The sequence below is a fragment of the Panthera onca genome, chromosome C1 (assembly GCF_046562875.1).
Source record: "Panthera onca isolate mPanOnc1 chromosome C1, mPanOnc1 haplotype 2, whole genome shotgun sequence".
NCBI classification, from domain to species: Eukaryota; Metazoa; Chordata; class Mammalia; order Carnivora; family Felidae; genus Panthera; species Panthera onca.
The window spans coordinates 176,766,935-176,784,800 of NC_138346.1; the positions used below are offsets into that span (position 1 = coordinate 176,766,935).

General features: G+C 47.4%; 1 long non-coding RNA gene across 1 annotated transcript; it reads left to right on the plus strand.

Annotated features, from left to right (window-relative positions):
• Positions 1 to 2,498: 2,498 nt before the first annotated feature.
• Positions 2,499 to 11,742, plus strand: LOC132671470 (uncharacterized). Its single transcript, XR_009607110.3, has 3 exons — positions 2,499 to 2,629; positions 7,182 to 7,366; positions 9,538 to 11,742. It is a non-coding gene; the product is annotated as an uncharacterized LOC132671470 (long non-coding RNA).
• Positions 11,743 to 17,866: the final 6,124 nt, after the last annotated feature.

Below are 17,866 nucleotides of genomic sequence, written 5' to 3' on the forward strand. Positions count from 1 at the left end.
ATTCTCTCTCTCTCTCTCTCTCTCTCTCTCTCTGCCTATCCCCTGCTTGTGCTCTCTCTCTCTCTCTCAAAATAAATAAATATACTTAAAAAATGCCTCGGGTGCCTGGGTGGCTCAGTCAGTTAAGTGTCTGACTCTTGATTTCAGCTCAGGTCATCATCTCACGTTTCGTGAGTTCAAGCCCCACATCAGGCTCTGTGCTGGCAGTGCAGAGCCTGCTTGGGATTCCCTCTCTTTCTCTTCTCTCTCTCTGCCCACCCCCCCACTCATGCTGTCTCTGTTTCTCTGAAAATAAATAAACATAAAAAATTTTTTAAAAGAAAAATGTCCCAACCCCTCTCCCTGCCAGAGAAACGTTCTCCTCCTCTGTCTGTGTCCACCTGCCCATTTTTGTTTTGGTGGCCACCCCAGTAAAAACCCATGGTGATGATTCCAGGGGCTAGTCCCAGACTGCTGACCCTAGACTTATGACAGACGGTTGTCAGCACCACATAGGGCATCTGCATCTGACCTGTAGGAAAGAAAAAGCCTGGTGCCCAGTGATGATGACAAATTCAGACTATTGTTCCTCCCTTTGTAAGACTTCTTTGGAGGGAACTTCTTTGAAGTTGACATGCCACTGTGAATAAAGAAGGGAATAAGGGGGTCTCTGGGAACTATCAAGATTTGAGGGGAAATTTTTGCGGGATTCTGCATGATAATGACTTGAATAAGTGCTCAGGACCCTCTCTCTGTTCCAGCTCCCAGGGATGAATCAATCACCAGAATGAGGCTAGCTGATTGTAGTAGCTTAGTGAAGACAGATATGGCTGACACCTCAAATACTAGAAAAGAAGACACAGAATGAGGGGTTCATTTCTTGCAATACCAAGGGAAAGGCCCAAAACTCCACTTGAAAAGAGGATTACTTCCCTGGAAGAATCAGTGGTGAAGACCTCAATTATGAGGTCACAAGAAGAAAGCCTGGTGAATCCCCTAGAATCAGGGAGGGGACCCTTCCCTCTAATGAGCTATGTGTAGCTCTAGGAGAGGTCAGCTATTCTATCCGGTGGCTGTGCCCGAAGGCATTGGCAAGGTGGGGCTGGGGACACCTCATCTCCACTGGTATGTTAGAACAAAGAGGCCTCCCTCCTTCATCCCATCTAAACAAACCCATCATCAGTAGCCTACTGGAGAAGAAACTCCTCCCTATCTTCTACTGCCTATCAGTCTCCCCTGGCCTAAAAGACCCCAAGTCCTGGTGTGCATGTCCTCCAAAGCAAGCATTTACAGAGCAGATATTATCAAAGGATCAGAGTCATTGAAGGAAGGAGATCAGTCCCAACAACTAGAACAGGTGGCTTTCAAGGAGGCAAGATGCAGTTAGAATTCTCAAGATGTTGTGAAAGCACATACAAAAAATAACTTTTGGTACTTACATATGCTTTCTGAATTTTAAAATTCAATAGAAAAGTGTAAAACTAAGTGTTAATTTCCCCCAAAATGATTATAGCATTTTAGAAAATTAAATATAGGAAACAACCCACAATATAGAGCGACAAATACATGAAAATCATAAATGAAAAGGTGAGGGACATAAAAGACACATGCAGGACGTCTATTATGTAAGTGATAGAGTTCCAAAAGGGGGACAAGACACAGATGGAGAATTAATAATAGGGGACGGAGTTCCTCACCAAAGTGAGGAAAGATGAGAAAATCCATGTGGAAAGGATGCACTGTGGACAGGAGTAATGTTTAAGTGGCACACACCTAGGGATAGCCTGGCAAAATTACCCAACCCCAAAAACAGAAGAAAGAAAAAATATTCGTAAGCTTCTTGTGGCTGCCATAAAGTTGTATCTCTCAGATCTAAGTTTACCACCAAGGGCACGTAGAGGTCATGCTCCCTGCAGATTAATCATGCGAGGACACAAGGCAGGCCATTTCCTGTGAGACATGGGTCTCCTTCAGGGACAACTTGAGCTCAAGGACTCCCCACAGGCCTGGCCAACCCATCTTGGAGCTATGCTGCAGTCAGAGACCATTCCTACCTCAAGGGCGCTTCCTTTCCAATCTCCTGTTACAGAATTCAGACCTCCATCAGGGGCTCAAGGTTCTGCTGGTCTTCTGTTGCCGTCCCGCTAAATCTCTTACATAGTTAATGCTATCTGTGAGTCATCATGGCTGACCTCAACTAACACAGACATACAGATAGATGGGCGGGGAGAGGTACATAGACAGGCAAAACTAAAAAAAAAAAAAAAAATCTAACTTTCTGTGCAATACTGGTAAATAGAAGACAGTGAATCATAATTTTTAGATCGCGGAGAGAAAAAAATATAATGAAAGCATCCCACATTTTACTATATTCTCAGTGAAAGCTGTTAGATACTAGTGGAACTCATAAATATTTCCAGTTATCTGCCTTCGGGGCACACGGGGGCTTGGCATTACTCTGCCCCTTTGCAGTTTGTCATGGTCATATGACATTCTTTGGGCAATGAAAATGTGTGTGTCACTTCTGGGCAGAGGCGTGTCAGGGTTGTGAGACTTCCCGGCACTCTCTCCCCTTGCTGCTCTGATCCGGGAAGCTTGCACTGATACAGAAGTGAAACATGGAGCTCTCACATGCAGGACAACCTTCCCAGTAAGTCTCCTGGACCCAGCCGCAAAGCAAAAGGGAGACTTTTCTTCTGTTAAGCCTTTGAGATTTGGAGAATATTGATTCCCGCAGCATAAACTATTCGATTCCACTAATACAAAAGCCAGAGAAAAAGATGTAAGCTCCGTGAGGGCGCAGCCCTTCACTATCCCCTGTCATACCCACTTGCCCGAGAACATCATGAACTACCACCCTATATACTGGGGTGGTGGCGTTGGTGCTGGATCTTGACATTGAAAGAAATGTTCAGTTACTAAAGAATTAAAAGAGCATGTACCCATGCCCTTAGCTGAGGAAATCACTTGGGGAAGAATTCTAAACACATGAAAATTAAATTAAAACAAAAGTCTCCAGGTAGAAAAGATGACAAGCACAAGAAAGAGCGGTGGGCAGTAAATCTTGTGGTATTTTATGGTTAAATCTAAAAGGAAGATGAATGCTTGGCTGGGAATTGTAATACGAGTTAAGCGAGGATTATTGAAACTGAAGAGGCGTATTGTAAGACAATGTGGGATAATAGAACAAAAGTTCGGAATTTACTTAGCAAAACCCAGGAGGTAAGGGTATGAGGGGGGCCGGGGGCAGGTTCCACAAGGGAGTAGGAAGAAGATGAAGCTCCAACATTTAAGGGTTTCGTCACTGTGGCGAGCACGTGGCCAAGGAAAACGTTGAGGCGGGAAAGAATTAGGAAGAGTTATTGGATTTTTATGTAGTGATAGAGAAGCATTTGGCTGGAAAGATGGTTAACCATTACTATATATGATTAAGAGGCCTATTGTTTGATCATTCAGTGGACCAATAGTTATTGAGTACCTAGCATATGCTGAGTATTTTTATAGGTGTTAGGGCTGTATTGGTGAATACATCAGTAAATAAAACAGACAAGGTTCCTACTCTCACTCTCAAGAAGGAATGGACGGGTCATCAAACAAATAACAACATAATTTCAGATGGTCATGACCACCATTTCTTTTCCTTGACTAAAACCTGAGGAAAGAATAGAAATTATCTGTGGGAAGATGAGGAGACCAGTTTTCTAGGCAGAAAACTTAAGGCAGTGATAAGTTTGGTATGTTCAAGTAGCAGAAGGAAGGTCATATCGACCGGAGCTTGTGTGTGTGTCCAGGGTGGGGGTGGGGGCATCATGATACCAGTTCACAAAAGTGACAGATCACAGAGAACTCCATGAGGCTGAGTAAGAATGCAGGGTTGTTCCAAATGTATTGGAAAGCAATTGAGGGGTTTTAGGAAAGGGAGTGTCATGATGTGATTTAAGATCATGGGCTGATATGCACAGAAAGGGTCATAGAGGCCAGGGCAAGAGTGAAAGCAGGGACACCAACTAGGACACAATGGTAGCTTGGACCAGACAGTGGAATGGGCATGGAAAATAGCGGCCAGATTGGGATTCTTTTGAAGATACAGGTAATGGAACCTGGCAATGGATTAGCTGTCCTAAGTGAGGGGAAGGAAAGAATTGAAGTTAACTCAGTATTGTTGACTTGAGCACTTGAGTAGAAGACTCAGGGACAACCGATTGGGGGCTGGAGAGAGGGGAAGGTAAGTCATAAGCAAAGCTATGTTTAGGCAAATTCCATCTGAGATGCCTATTAGACACCCAGGGAAAGATGTATCCGAGCTCACATTTGGATACATGGGCTGAGTCAGAACCCAGGGGTGGGGGTGAACAGTCATCAGAGAGGAGGCATCCGAAACCAAAGGAAGACTCAGGCTACTGTATTTCCACAGCTATTATATGTAAAGCACCTAGCCTGGGACTTAACACATGGTAGGTGCTCAATAAGTGATTTCTTCCCCCTTTCTCCTGGGGATGATTGAAGATGGTCTCCTAGAATGAATCCTGAGCTGAGCGTCAGGAGACTAGACCAGGGAAGAGTCCTGACATAGGCAGGATGTGTCAGCTTCTGGTCCTCAGTTCTCTCAGCAATTACAAGAAAGTAATGGCCGTCAGCAGTGCTGATCTGGGGATGGCACAGGATGGGAAAGGAATACAGTGAAGCATGTGGAAATTTTAGGGGGTGATGGGTATGTTCTTTACATTGTGCTGATGGTTTCACAGGTTTGTACATATCCCAGAACTCATCACATTGGACACTTGACGAGTATGGATTATTTTATGTCAATTATACCTCAATAATGCTGCTAAAATAAAATTAAAGGGAACAGTTTCTGCTTTATTTATCTCCCTGGGTTGTCAGGTCTAGGATTAAATAATAGGATTAAATGATAACTATAGGGGTGCCTGGGTGGCTCAGTCGGTTGAGCGTCCGACCTCGGCTCAGGTCATGATCTCACAGTCCGTGAGTTCGAGCCCCGCATCGGGGCTCTGTGCTGATAGCTCGGAGCCTGGAACCTGCTTCGGATTCTGTGTCTCCCTCTCTCTGATCCTCCCCTGTTCATGCTCTGTCTCTCAAAAATAAATAAACATTAAAAAAATTTTAAATGATAATTATAGAAGCGCTTGAAATAATAAAAACTAGACAGATGGAGCATGTTCTATTGCTGCTGACTTTTTGCTCCCTGTAAATAGGCACTGACTTATTCAGAAGCAGAAAGTAAGAGCTACAGGGTACATGGAGGAAAAATATGAAGATTTTCCTAAAAAAAGACAAACCAGACGGGAAGGGGACTGTATTAGTCAGGGTTCTCCAGAGAAACAGAACCAATGCGGGAGATGTGATTTATTACACAGAATTGGCTCGTGCAATTATGGAGGCTGGAAAGTCCTCAGATTTTCAGTCAGCAAGCTGGAGACCCAGGAGAGCCAACGGTCTAGTTCTTTTTTTTAGTTATTATTATTTTTAATGTTTATTTATTTGGGAGACAGAGCACAAGCGGGGGGAGGGGCAGAGAGAGAGGGAGGGAGACACAGAATCCAAAGCAGGCTCCAGGCTCTGAGCTGTCAGCACAGAGCCCGACGTGGGGCTCGAACCCATGAACCGTGAGATTATGACCCGAGCCGAAATCGGACACTTAACCGACTGAGCCACCCAGGCGCCCCTACCAATGCTCTAGTTCTAGTCTGAGTCCACAGGCCTAAGAACCAGGAGAGCTGGTGGTATAGATCCAGTTGGAACTTGGAGGTTCAAGCCCCAGGGTGACTAGGTGTGTTAGGCCCAGCGTGAAGACAGGAAAAATCAAGGCCCCAGCCCAAAAGTAGTCAGGCAGGAAGAACGCCCTCTTACTGTTTCTTTGCTCTATTCAGGCCTTCAACTGATTGGATGAGCCTCTCATTAGGGAGAGCAATCTGCTTTACTAAATCCACAAACCCAAATGCCGATCTCATTCAAAACCCCCTCACAAGCACAGTAATGTTCGACTAAGCATCTAGGCATCCCACAGCCCAATCAAGTTGACAGAAGAATTAGCCATCACGGGGACTATTACTTATTGAGTTACTATTTACAGCAAACCTCTATTACACCCCTGTCACAGATAAAACCCAAAGGGACCAAGAGGTGGCATCGCCTGCCCCAGAACACAGGGCTGCCAAAATGACAGAGCCGGCTTTAAACTTCATTTCATCTGGGGCGCCTGGGTGGCTCAGTCGGTTAAGCGTCCGACTTCGGCTCAGGTCACGATCTCGCGGTATGTGAGTTCAAGCCCCGCGTCGGGCTCTGTGCTGACAGTTCAGAGCCTGGAGCCTGTTTCAGATTCTGTGTCTCCCTCTCTCTCTGACCCTCCCCCATTCATGCTCTGTCTCTCTCTGTCTCAAAAATAAATAAATGTTAAAAAAATTAAAAAAAAAAAAAACTTCATTTCATCTAAGTCCGCTGTACCAAACTCCACTTCTTAGAATCCCAAAGCTCAGAGTTGAATGAGCCCTTAGGGATTAGCTAGTCCCTATCCTTGGTTTTGCAGAAATCCAGAGGCGAAGTGACAAGTTCAGGTGGCATGAAAACTATTGAGAGAGCCCGCAGCTCCTGCCCCATCACACCATCACTGCCGGTGTTGGGTTTGGGTGGAATCAGACTCCGTCTTTGGCCACTTCCAAGTCCAGCCTGGGAGGGAGGAAAATCCTACTCTGGGATCATGTTCTGCCCTCGTGGCCTCACCAGAGAATGTTCCAACGGCTGAGCCCCATCCTGCCCTCTCACCATTTCCCGCCCCTCTTTCCCAGACTGCCCTAGTCATTTTTTCTTGGAGGAAAAAATGACACGCAGACATCCAAAATTCAGGAGTGTGGGGCTGTCTACTGGGGTCATCTCCTTTCCTGCAGGCTAGTTGCTCTTGGGGGAAAAGTCATGTCCATAAGGTTATAAATGACTGGATCCCAAGGATTCTAGTGAGCTCCAGAGAAGAAATAAGGGGAAGAAAGCCTAGTGGGGAAGGGAAAGGTTGAAGGATTCTCTACCTGAAAGATACCATCCTGGGGAAAGTTTTTTCCATGCTAATACTAGCCGGCATTTATCGAGAACTTACTGAGCAGTCAGCCACAATTCTAGGGGACTCAGGTTGTCTCAGTTATCACAGCCACTCAACAAGGTATGTACTTTTATGACCCCATTTGTTACAGATAAGAAACTGAGGCACAAAGGTGTTAAGTAACTTTCCCAGGAGCACACAGCTGATGCTGGTGGAGCTGATTTTCCACCTCTGGCAGTTCGACTTCAGAACCTGTGCACTAACGCTTACACAACGGTTTCCGGTTTGCACAGCGCGTTTCCACCAGTTATCTCATCCGATTTGCATACCACACCTGTGAGTCAAGTTTTACTCTCTGCATTGGTTTCCTTCTTTAGAAAATGAAGTTCACAGAGTGAAGAGACTCGTCCAAGTCCATCCAACGAATCAATGGTTGATACTCATTGATTCATTCAAAAAAATGTTTATCGGGGCGCCTGGTGGCTCAGTCGGTTAAGCGGCTGACTTCAGCTCAGGTCATGATCTCGCGGTCCGTGAGTTCGAGCCCCACGTCGGGCTCTGTGCTGACGGCTCAGATCCTGGAGCCTGTTTCGCATTCTGTGTCTCCCTCTCTCTCTGCCCCTCCCCCGTTCATGCTCTGTCTCTTTCTGTCTCAAAAATAAATAAACGTTAAAAAATATATATATTTATCGAACACCCACTAAAGGGTAGGCACAGCCACTGCCTTCAGGAAACCATAGGCTGTCCAGGGAGCTAGGCAATTACAATACAGTCTGACTTTTTTTTATTGTTTTAATTTTTATTTTATCATTTTTACTAAAGTGTAACAATGCAGTAAGGCATGCAAATCAAAGTGTGCAGTTCAATGAATATTCAATATGAACACATATGCATATACACATGTCTATGTGCCAACGTGCATAGGTATATATCTCTGAATCAAGATATAGACTATTTCCAGTTCCACACAAGGCTCCTTGATACCAAGGTCACTGTTATTCTGGCCTGTTTTCACCATGAATCTGTCGCGCTGGTTTCCAGCTTCATTGAAATGGACTCGGACAGTGCATACTCGTTCATACCTGGCTTTCCTTCCCCAACATTCACCCATGCTGCCGGTGTCATAGCTTTTTTTCCTTTGATTGCTGCACTGTATGGTCCTGTTTGACCACACCCGTGCACAGCAGGCTTGCTCTCTGGGAAGCCAACTCGGAGGCGGGTTTGTAGGCAGAATGGCTACTGAGAAGTGCCCTTGGGTTGACAGCTGCAGACAGGAGAGACAAGAAGCAGGAGGGGAGCGGGGAGATATTCAGAGTTTGGTGCAGACCCAAGGACCACCTCAGCCAACCCCACGAGGAGCCTGGAAGCTAAAACAGCCTGTGTTAGCCGTGCTGTGCGGCTGTGGCAAAGCGGCCGTCTGCGGCCCAGGCAGATCTGGAAGGGCCAGAGAGCCTGAAGGTTGGCTGCTGGCAGCCGTCCCAACAGCTGGGGCAAGCCCCACCTTGAAGAGGGATCTGGGCAGCACCTGGCCATGCCCACGCTTTGATATATTTCTCCATTCTCTGGTTGATGGACATTTGGGTGGGTTCCACTTTGCACTATTATGAATCATGCTGCTATGAACGTTCTTACAAATGTCTTTTGATGGACATAACCACTTGTTTCTGTTGGAGATATAACTAGGAACAGAATTGCTTGATCAGTCGTAGGGCATATATCAATTTACACTTTCACCAGCCATGTAAGAGAGTTTCCATTATTCCAACGCCTAGGATTAAAGTCTCTACAATTGTAGCCATTTTTGTGGGTGGGTATTTCGTGGCATCTCGTTATGGTTTTGATTTGCATTTCCCTGACCGGCTTAACACAGAGCCATCAAATATCTGCCTAAGCCACCGTGTCTGGTCAGCGTGCAGCCAAACTTGAACCCCAGGTAGGTCGTTCTAGAGACGCTATGTCTCTCCCCGTGCGTGTTTCCGCCGGGGAGTATCTATTTCTAAAGACTGAACTACTCCTGAAGCAATTGGTGACTCCCTCCCTGGGAGTCTGGTTTTGTGGTATGTATTCGTGTCCCCCTGGGACAGAGGCTGACAGCCAGTCCCCACTTCCTTCTTGCTTCATACGCTTTCTGATCAGGTGTCTGATGACTATGGGCTTAGGGGAAAAGACAGTGAAACACAGGAGACGCCACTCAGGCTGCTGAGACTCATTTTCAGGGTCTTCAATAATGTCATGAAGCAATTGAACTTGCCGACACCGGAACTCCCGTAATGCAAACATCCTAAAGTACACAATGACAAATTTTCTTAGTATTTAAGCCATTTGAGTTAGTCTTCTGTTACTTGTAGCCAAAAACATCCTAACTCCCTCTTTCCCACACCTCAGCTCCAACAGATTGGTACTTTTCTTCATGGGACTTCTCCTTACAATGTGGTCTTCTGGAAAATGCAAGAATGAGTCATTCTTGCAATGTTTATAATAACATAGATTATTTCGATTCTATGCAGAGCAACTCTAAACGGTAGGATTTGTGTCAACTCCATTTCCTAGATGAGGAAACTACGGAAACAAATCTCAGCTTCCTGAGGACTGGAACATCTCAAAGGGTTCTTCCTAGCAATGACTTCATTTTTCAGAAACTACAGCCAAGAGCCAGAGAGAGGAAATATCTTGCTTATGGTCCCACAACTAGTGAGTAGAACACCTGAACTCAGTAGATCCTCATAGAAAACAATTCTTTCCTTCCAAGAAATTAACATACAAACGTTCAAATGGGCACTCTGGGAAGCCAGAACACCCAGCCACTCCACATTTTAATTGCTCTATATCAACAGTCTTCTGCTTCCGAGGATGCCAGTCGGAACGTCTCCTGCACATCTCACAGAGGACACATATTCTGACACCAAGGAGAAAATGAAAGCAACTCCCTGTCCAAGACTCATAAAGTCAGCGCCTCTGCATAAATATACAGGTTTCCCTGAAGCTGGAGACTCGCTGAATGGCAGAGCTGGTGTACAGAGAACGGAGACCTGAGCTGAGCTCAGGTGCCTTCCCTCCCCACCCCTCCCCCACCCCCCGCCTCTAGGAGAGGGCAGAGGAGCCTGGCTCCTGGCTCAGATTCTCCTAAGAGCGCTGCAGGCCTGGGTGGCTCAGCAAGTTCAGCATCCGACTCTGGACTTCTGCTCAGGTCGTGATCTCACGGTTCATGAGATCGAGCCCTGCGTCAGATGCTGTGCTGACAGCATGAAGCCTGCTTGGGATTCTCTCTCTCTCTCTCTCTCTCTCTCTCAAGATAAATAAACAAACAAACAAAAAGGAAACAAAAAGAACTTCAGGTGTCTCTCGTGCTCTCAGAGCTCTGAAGCTCCTCAGATTCCATCCTCTTCCACCGGGACCCTGCTTCCCTCTCTTCTCTGGAGCCACCAACATTCTCTCTTCCTTCTGGAGAGCTCAGTCACCCCATCCCCCCTGCTGGCTGTGAGGAAGTCACCATCTACCAGCTCCACAGACACACTCTTATTTGCTGCCCCTAAAATTAAGCCCTTGACCCTTCTCTTATGTGAGTCGTACTGGGAGATTTTAACACAAAGGCCATTTGGCTGAGAGGCTTTTGGCATTACTGAGAGAGGAACGGACAGGGGGCCACTGCAGGGCCTCCCTCACACAGCAACTCCCAGGCCTTGTTAAGGACCTTGTACTTACCCAGAAGGCAAAGGGAAGCCACTGAGTCATTTTAAGCAGGAGTGCAGCAAGATCCCATCTGGGTTCTAGAAAAACCACTCTTGTGGCCAAGGGAAAGTTGGGGAGGACAAGGGACAAGACTAGAGACAAAGGGCAATCATTTGGGCTGCTTTGTCAGGTAAGGAGCTCCTTGTCACTGAAGCATGCAAACGAGATAGAGAAGCTATAAGGAAGATTCCTGCAAAGACACACGGTTGGACTAGCTCGTGCCTGAGGTCCCTTCCAGCTTGGAACCACCAAGAGAAAACCTCCCTGCCCCAACCCAAACTCCACTCCTCTTAAGCTCACAAGCTGGGACTGCAGTGTCCCCATCCATGCCTGAGTAGGTTTCTGTCTCCATGGCATATTTGAGGTGCTCAGCCAGTGCCCCCCATGGGGACAAGGGGCGGTCCCATTTTGTTGTGCAACAGCTCATAAATCCAGGAATTACAAACAAAGAGAATTCTGTTATAGGTATATGCCATTTGAAATACAATCTCTGTAAGGGCTTTATGTTTGTCATGAATTTTATAAATTGTTGCAGTAATTAACAGGGCATAAAACAGGCTTCCTACCCCATCCGGGAAGGCCTTCCTGAATGCTCCATTGTCAGATGTGCCTCTCAGGCCCTCAGAATGGCGGTGCCCTGGGTGATGCTGGGTGTGGGATTGAGGGTGGGGGCTGCAACCCTGGGAAAAACGCCTTCATTCACGGGCGGTAGTTTAATGGGCTCATTTTAGGTGGCTTAGAGAATGACATCAAGATTTATCTCCTGGGCCCTTCCCTCAATAAATTAGAATGGGGCCCGGGGCCCGGGAGACAATTAAGACCCTCTCCCACGTTTCCATCCAAAGCTGGGCAATGAGAAGTGTTTTCTTCGTTGCTCTGACTGCATGCGTTTGGGGGATTTTGCCACTTTTTTCCCCCTTGTTTTCTTTCTCTCTGGGAAAACCGTCAAGTGCTGTATGGAAAATAAAGACCCCAATTCATGAGCACAGGTTTGATTTCTTTCTGGAAAATAGTACCTTCTCGAAGTCTGAAATGACCCAGAGAGTTATTCCTAGCCCTCCCTGGAGAATGCTATCTCTCTCCACGTAGCTTTGCAGGATGTTGGGAGACAGTCAACAAGCTTAGTGTCCTTGGGACTCCCTCGTCATGGCTTTTCATTAAGGAATATTTCAGGCAGACAAAAAAGTATAATTGGTATGAATAGTATTTATGAACCCACTATCTGGCTGAAAATAGAAAACATTGCAGGTCACAATGAAGCCCCCTGGCCCCTCTCCCATTTTCCAATAATGTGTCCTGTGGGATTTTAGCAGGGAAGGGACATGGTCAGATGAGATCGGGTTGCCCACTGTGACCAATCCACAGAGTGGGTCCATAGAGGAACCAAGGCTGGTTGTGAGACACCAGGCCGAACACCGGAAGGGTGTTCAATGGTCAGACCAAAGACCATAGCACTCCAGGCCCCACCCTGCACCCCTTAATGCTGAGCACGGAAAATCAACAGGTAAATGAAATTTGTGAGTGACAATGGCGATTGATACCGCTATCTCACCTTTAATCAACCCGGTATTTTTCAAGCTCACTAAATCACCAAATCCTCCCCGTAACTCTTTATTTCATTCCAATTTGACATATAGGGAAAGGGATACTCAAGAGAATGAAATAATTTTCCCAAGACCGTGCTGTTGGTTTGGGGTCCTGGCTAATGCCCCTATAGCTCTTTCCTTGACCTTGAGTCACCCCGTAACACCTAGGACAGACCCTGGCACGTACAGGTTGTGCTCTCTCAGCACTTTCTGTACAAATGGATCACTCCTACTACACATCCATCGTCTCTATTCTTTGGAGATGTAATCATACGTAGCCTGTGTCATTTTTCGGACGCTTTTGTACATAAAATCACTCATGATGATATGTTTTCTAACTTAGAAGTAAGCTCCTCGAAGGGGGGAGAGATCATGTTTCTTATCTCCTGGCACAAAATAAGAAATCATAATTATAATTAGATAACGGGCATAGGCTTCTACAACCAGAAGAGATATTTGAGGACATCTGGTTAAATACCTTCCTTTTACAAATGAGGAAACTGCGATTTGGAGAGGAAAAAACAAAAAAAAAAAAATGCCTGGTCATGGTCCCTAGGGTGTGTGAGGAGGACGTTGTACATGTATCCTGTGGCCACTTTCTCCCAGATTCTTTAGCCAGACCATATTAGAAACCTCCGGATGTGCCAGGCTCCAGGATGGGCACTGGGATACCACAGGCAACAAGATTCACACTGTAGCCCAGGGGTCACAGTAGCTTCGGGGACAGCCCCACTGGAAGAAGCCACACCACAGAAGAAAGTCGGGAAAGGCAGAGCCTGTGGGGAAGGGAAGAGCTGGTACCCAAAGTAAAGACTTTCAGCTTCTAATTTTACACTCTGGGGCAACCGAACACATTTCCCCTTTCTTGACCTCAAGCACTCCCAAAAATCAGAGGAAGGGAACCAGCATCTCTTGGAACCTCTGACTTCTAATGGAGAAGTCCTGGCTTCGAGAAGCCTGGAAGCCGGCTGTCTATTCTCCCAGTGAGTGCAGAAATCCCAGCCACAGGTCCTACCGAGCACTCCTAGGGTGGGACCCTCACTGTTGTTGGGCGAAGGTTTAGAGCAAAAGACTTGGGGGAGAGAGATAGCATCTCCCAGGGAATAGGGGCAAGTTGGTTTGTTGGCCCATCTAATACAGACAACACCTCCCCCAGGGCAAGGGTCAGGCAGGTTTGCAAGCAGCCAGCCCATTATCAAAGATTTCTTTCCCTAAACCCAAGCCTCCTCTGCTGTGAAGCACACCTCTTAGAAGTATAGCACCTATCCGGGCCACTTTGCATCAGCGCCAGGGGGCCTGAGGGACAAGAGGAAATTGACATGCATGCGAGGCTTATGCTGCCTTTGTCTGTAACCCAGGAGTTACCCGTCCCCTCCCTGCATCCGTGAAATAGTGGAGGCTAACTCGTGAGCTTGGAAGTAGGATAAAGTCTCAGACTCCTCTCCCTGCTGTTTTCTAAGCCAGCCCCTCCGGTGTTTGTGTTATTCCTAGACAGTCAAGTCCCTTCTTTTCAGTTTTGTTGTTTTGGTTGTTGTTAGAGCAGATTTAAGCTGGAGTAGCTTTAAGCTTTGTTAGAGTAGAGTTAAGCCTTTAGGGGCTGGCTGCAACCGTATGGTGACCACCTGACCTGGTTTGTCCCACATTGTCATTCCATTTATTCCTGCTGTCCTGGCATACCTATTAATAACACTCCTTTTCATTCCCAAAAGTGTCCTAGTTTGGATGACACATTATATGGACACCCTAATTAAAGGGAGCTTGAATGACTAATCTAGCCACCAGCCCCAGGGCGACAGCCCCCATATGCCTGTAGTATCTTCCTGCCAAAATGATAGGGTACAAGGTAAGGCTTCATGCTCCAGTATAAAAACATCATGGCTTTGGCAAGCTGTTTAACCTCTTTGTGCCTTGATTTCTTTACCTGTAAAATGAGTATAATAATAGTGATGAGCTTTGGGGGTGAAGGTGGGGTGGTGGGGGGGGGGGTCTGGAGCCGACAACCAAGAAAAGAATTCTTGAAGACGTCTTTGGTGCAAAAAGGTGATTTTATTAAAGCATGGGGACAGGACCCGTGGGCAGAAAGAGCTGAATGGCTGGTTTTATACTATGGAGCTGGGGAGGTAAAGTCAAAAGGGAGGCCTCCAGAGGGACTCTGACACTCTGAAGAAGACCTGAGCCCTTGCTATTGTCAAGCTAAGGTTCTTTTCCCTCTAGTAAGGCGTTAACATTAGGACAGTAGGGGGTGTCTGGAGAAACGCTATACTCTGTATTTGCCTCAAGTATTTATCAATGGGCTGCAGGTTGTGAAAAATGTAATTCTACCTGCCATTTCCTTCTTGCCTTTGTTCCCCGGATCACTATGGAGGGGTGATGTTGGGGCTCCAGGAAACTGAGTCTATAGGTTTCTGAAGATGAGGCTATTGATAAGATTGCCTTTTTCTTGTAATTTAGCAAGACATCTGTAAACTGATGGAGACTCATGTCCTGCACGACTGTGATCTCTATCAGTTAGCTATTTGTTCTCTTCCCTCTCTTTTGTCCCTGGGTAGCCAGGAGTGCCGGAGGAATGTCACACACACATCCCACCTGGCTGGTGGGGGGTGGGGGGGGGGTGGGGGGGATGCACTAGCTTACATTCTGTCCTCAGCCCACCCTAAGCTCCCTCATCAACAGGATCTACCTCATAAGGTTATTTTAAGATTAAGTCAGTGAATATATGCAAATGCAAAAGACGCAGGGCAATGCCTCACACCTGGTAAATATCATGTATTATTACCATTTGTGCTCTCATTACCTTTAGCACCGGCATCTTCATTTAACTACAAGATCCCCAACTTCTTTGGCCATTTGTCAGTAACCACTGATCTGGTTCAAGCATTCACAGACCTAGAAAGAACCCTCAGTGGGTAGGCACACCAGGTCTGCGGTTCCAAGCAAGACTGTATTCCGTCCAGTTCTGGATGGCCGCTCACTTGGCTTCTCACGAGAGCCACGGGAGGGCTCGTCTGTAAGAGAGTCACAGAAGCGTGCAGTAAATAATTATGAATAAATAAGGACAGCGTCCTGCCTGTAAATCTGTATCTAGTTCATGAATCCAAACTTTCACCATTTTCTAGGTACATGGTGAAGGGGTGGGTGTATATCCATATACCTATGTTTTGCTAAGGGCTCTACTCCATATCTAAGAGGAAAAGGGGTGCTATTAATATATAGGCCGGGACTATAGGCATAAACGAGGGCTGTGTGAGGCTAATCAGATCACTCGGTCAACTGGGAATAACACACACAACCAAACAGTTTGCCTTAGGAGCTAGTACGCCCTGGTGTCCGTGTCTCTCAGCAGACTTTGTTGGGTTGTGGGCAGAGAGCAGGAGTCCCTCTTGTTGTAACAGGCTCATGCCCTGGCCAAACAACTGAAGCGCAGGGCAGCATTTCAGTTACAAATCAAGCTCTCTAGGTCTTGTTAAGGTCCCTTCCAACTCTGCTGGGTTGGCCAGTGGGGGAGTCTCCAATTCTGTGCACTCTATAAAAGGCAGGACATTTTTATGGCCCTGGGGGACAATAAATGTTAAAACACCAAAGGTGGCAATATAACAAGTATGCAAAACATCCCGAATGGTCTTAAATCTCCGAGCAACATGGCTTGTGTTTGATTGTCTTCGAGTCCTGACAAGTATAATGAATCGTCCAATATGCTCTCCACCAGGGCATCAGGGAGGAAGCGTTGGGCATGTCAAGTATGAAATATTCCTCTTTTTAAAATTCATTTGTTTCCCCGTGAAACCTGAGCTGCCTCGCACACTCCAAGTGAGTGCCTGCACCCCTTGTGAGGAGAGCAACCTGGGACGTTGCTGTGAGCCTTTGTAAAAGAAAGACCTCTGGGATTCAGTCCCCAGGGCCATGAGCTGTAGAAGGTGTCACCGGGCAGAATATTTGTCCCTTCTGCGAATTGCTGGTCAGACTGAGAGCTGACATCCTGTTGACTTCTCACATGGCTTTCCTTGACCAGGGGAGCTACAGAAATAATAACAACAACAATAATAGCAGTTAGGTCTACCATTTTATTGTGCAGGTGTTTGTGACAGTTAGGTCCTCAGGGCAGCAGACACTGGGACGAGTTGGGGACATAAGTAGCATATTAGGGGCCATGTCTGTAAAAGTTAAAAAGAAGGAGCGGGGGGAAGTGGGCAGGGAAAGACTTTAGACCGGGATATGGATCTTCTGGCACCTGGGAAAGGAAATCAGGGAGGAAGCAGGATTGGTGGGGAGTTGACCCCAAAAGCAATGCAGAACTGACAACAGACCGGCCAAGCCAATGGGGAGCTCTGCAGCAAAGATGGCCCGTGACAGGACCCCCACACTGGACAGAAATGGCCCAGACTCCAATAGCCCCAAGTGCCCAGTCGTTGGCTGGGGCTGCCCAAGAAGGACAGGGTCTCAGGTCAGAGGCTGAGGCAGATCCTGGAGGGGCTGCAGCTGGAGGCCTCAGACCTCCACGGCCACCACGGTATTATTCTACCTGTTTTAGCACGGACTGCATAACGGAGACCCAGAGAGGTAGTTGCCCAAGTGTACACAGTGAGTAAGCTGTGGAGAAGAACTTGATTTTGTACAGACCTGGTTTCAAAGGTCTGCCCCCTTAGAGCCATCCAGAAGTACAGTGAGAAGGAGGCAGAATCTCGCGGGATCCCAGAAGAACGGGCGGCACTTGGGGCTCTGGGGATAAACACCCCAGGGGGAGGGGGCCGTCCAGGCTCCCACACAATCATCACGCGTGGGAGAGCAGGGAGGGACGGCTTTCCGGGCGCACCTCTGCCTGGTGTTGGAGTCTAACCTGTAGCCACCATTCAAACGCGATGCGTGTTGGTGCCTCATTACCAGGGGTTTCTGACCTACTGACTCAGCGACTTCATCCCAACGTGAAGTGCAGAGTGTGGGGGCAGTGAGAGCAATTCTCACTCTCTGCCACCCTCCGGAGTGCAAGACATGACCTCTCCCAGCCTCCCTGGCCCATCGTATCCACTCGTTTATGGACCACACTTCCCAGAGGGCCCTTCCTCTCCTGTTCCAGGAACTAGACCGGGGGCCGCAGACACCTCCCCAGACAGAGGTGCGCACAGAAAAGCTACGAATGGAGGGCCCAAGACCGGCTTCCTCCTAGCTCCGTGTTTCTGAGCATGACACCTAGGCTGTGCCTGTCCTCACCTTGAACTTCTGGACACCCCAGTGCCCGACGGGCTCCAGCCCTTGCTGTTGGGCTCCAAGTCAACCCCTGGCCTAGCATCTGTGTTCCGTTCTCTCCTCCAGCCTCCTCGACCGGCCTGGATAGCTGAGAGCCTCATAGCATGGACACCGTGAAACCCTCCTGGATGAGGCCCAGAACTGAAGGTTCTGCTGAAATGCAGCCCCGAAGATCTCCACCACCCAAGTGCAGCTCACATCTTATATGCTGAGATGGAGAACACTTCGAGGCACGAGAGTGCGTCTGGCTGAGCTGAAATGAATTGGGTTCGGCATCTTA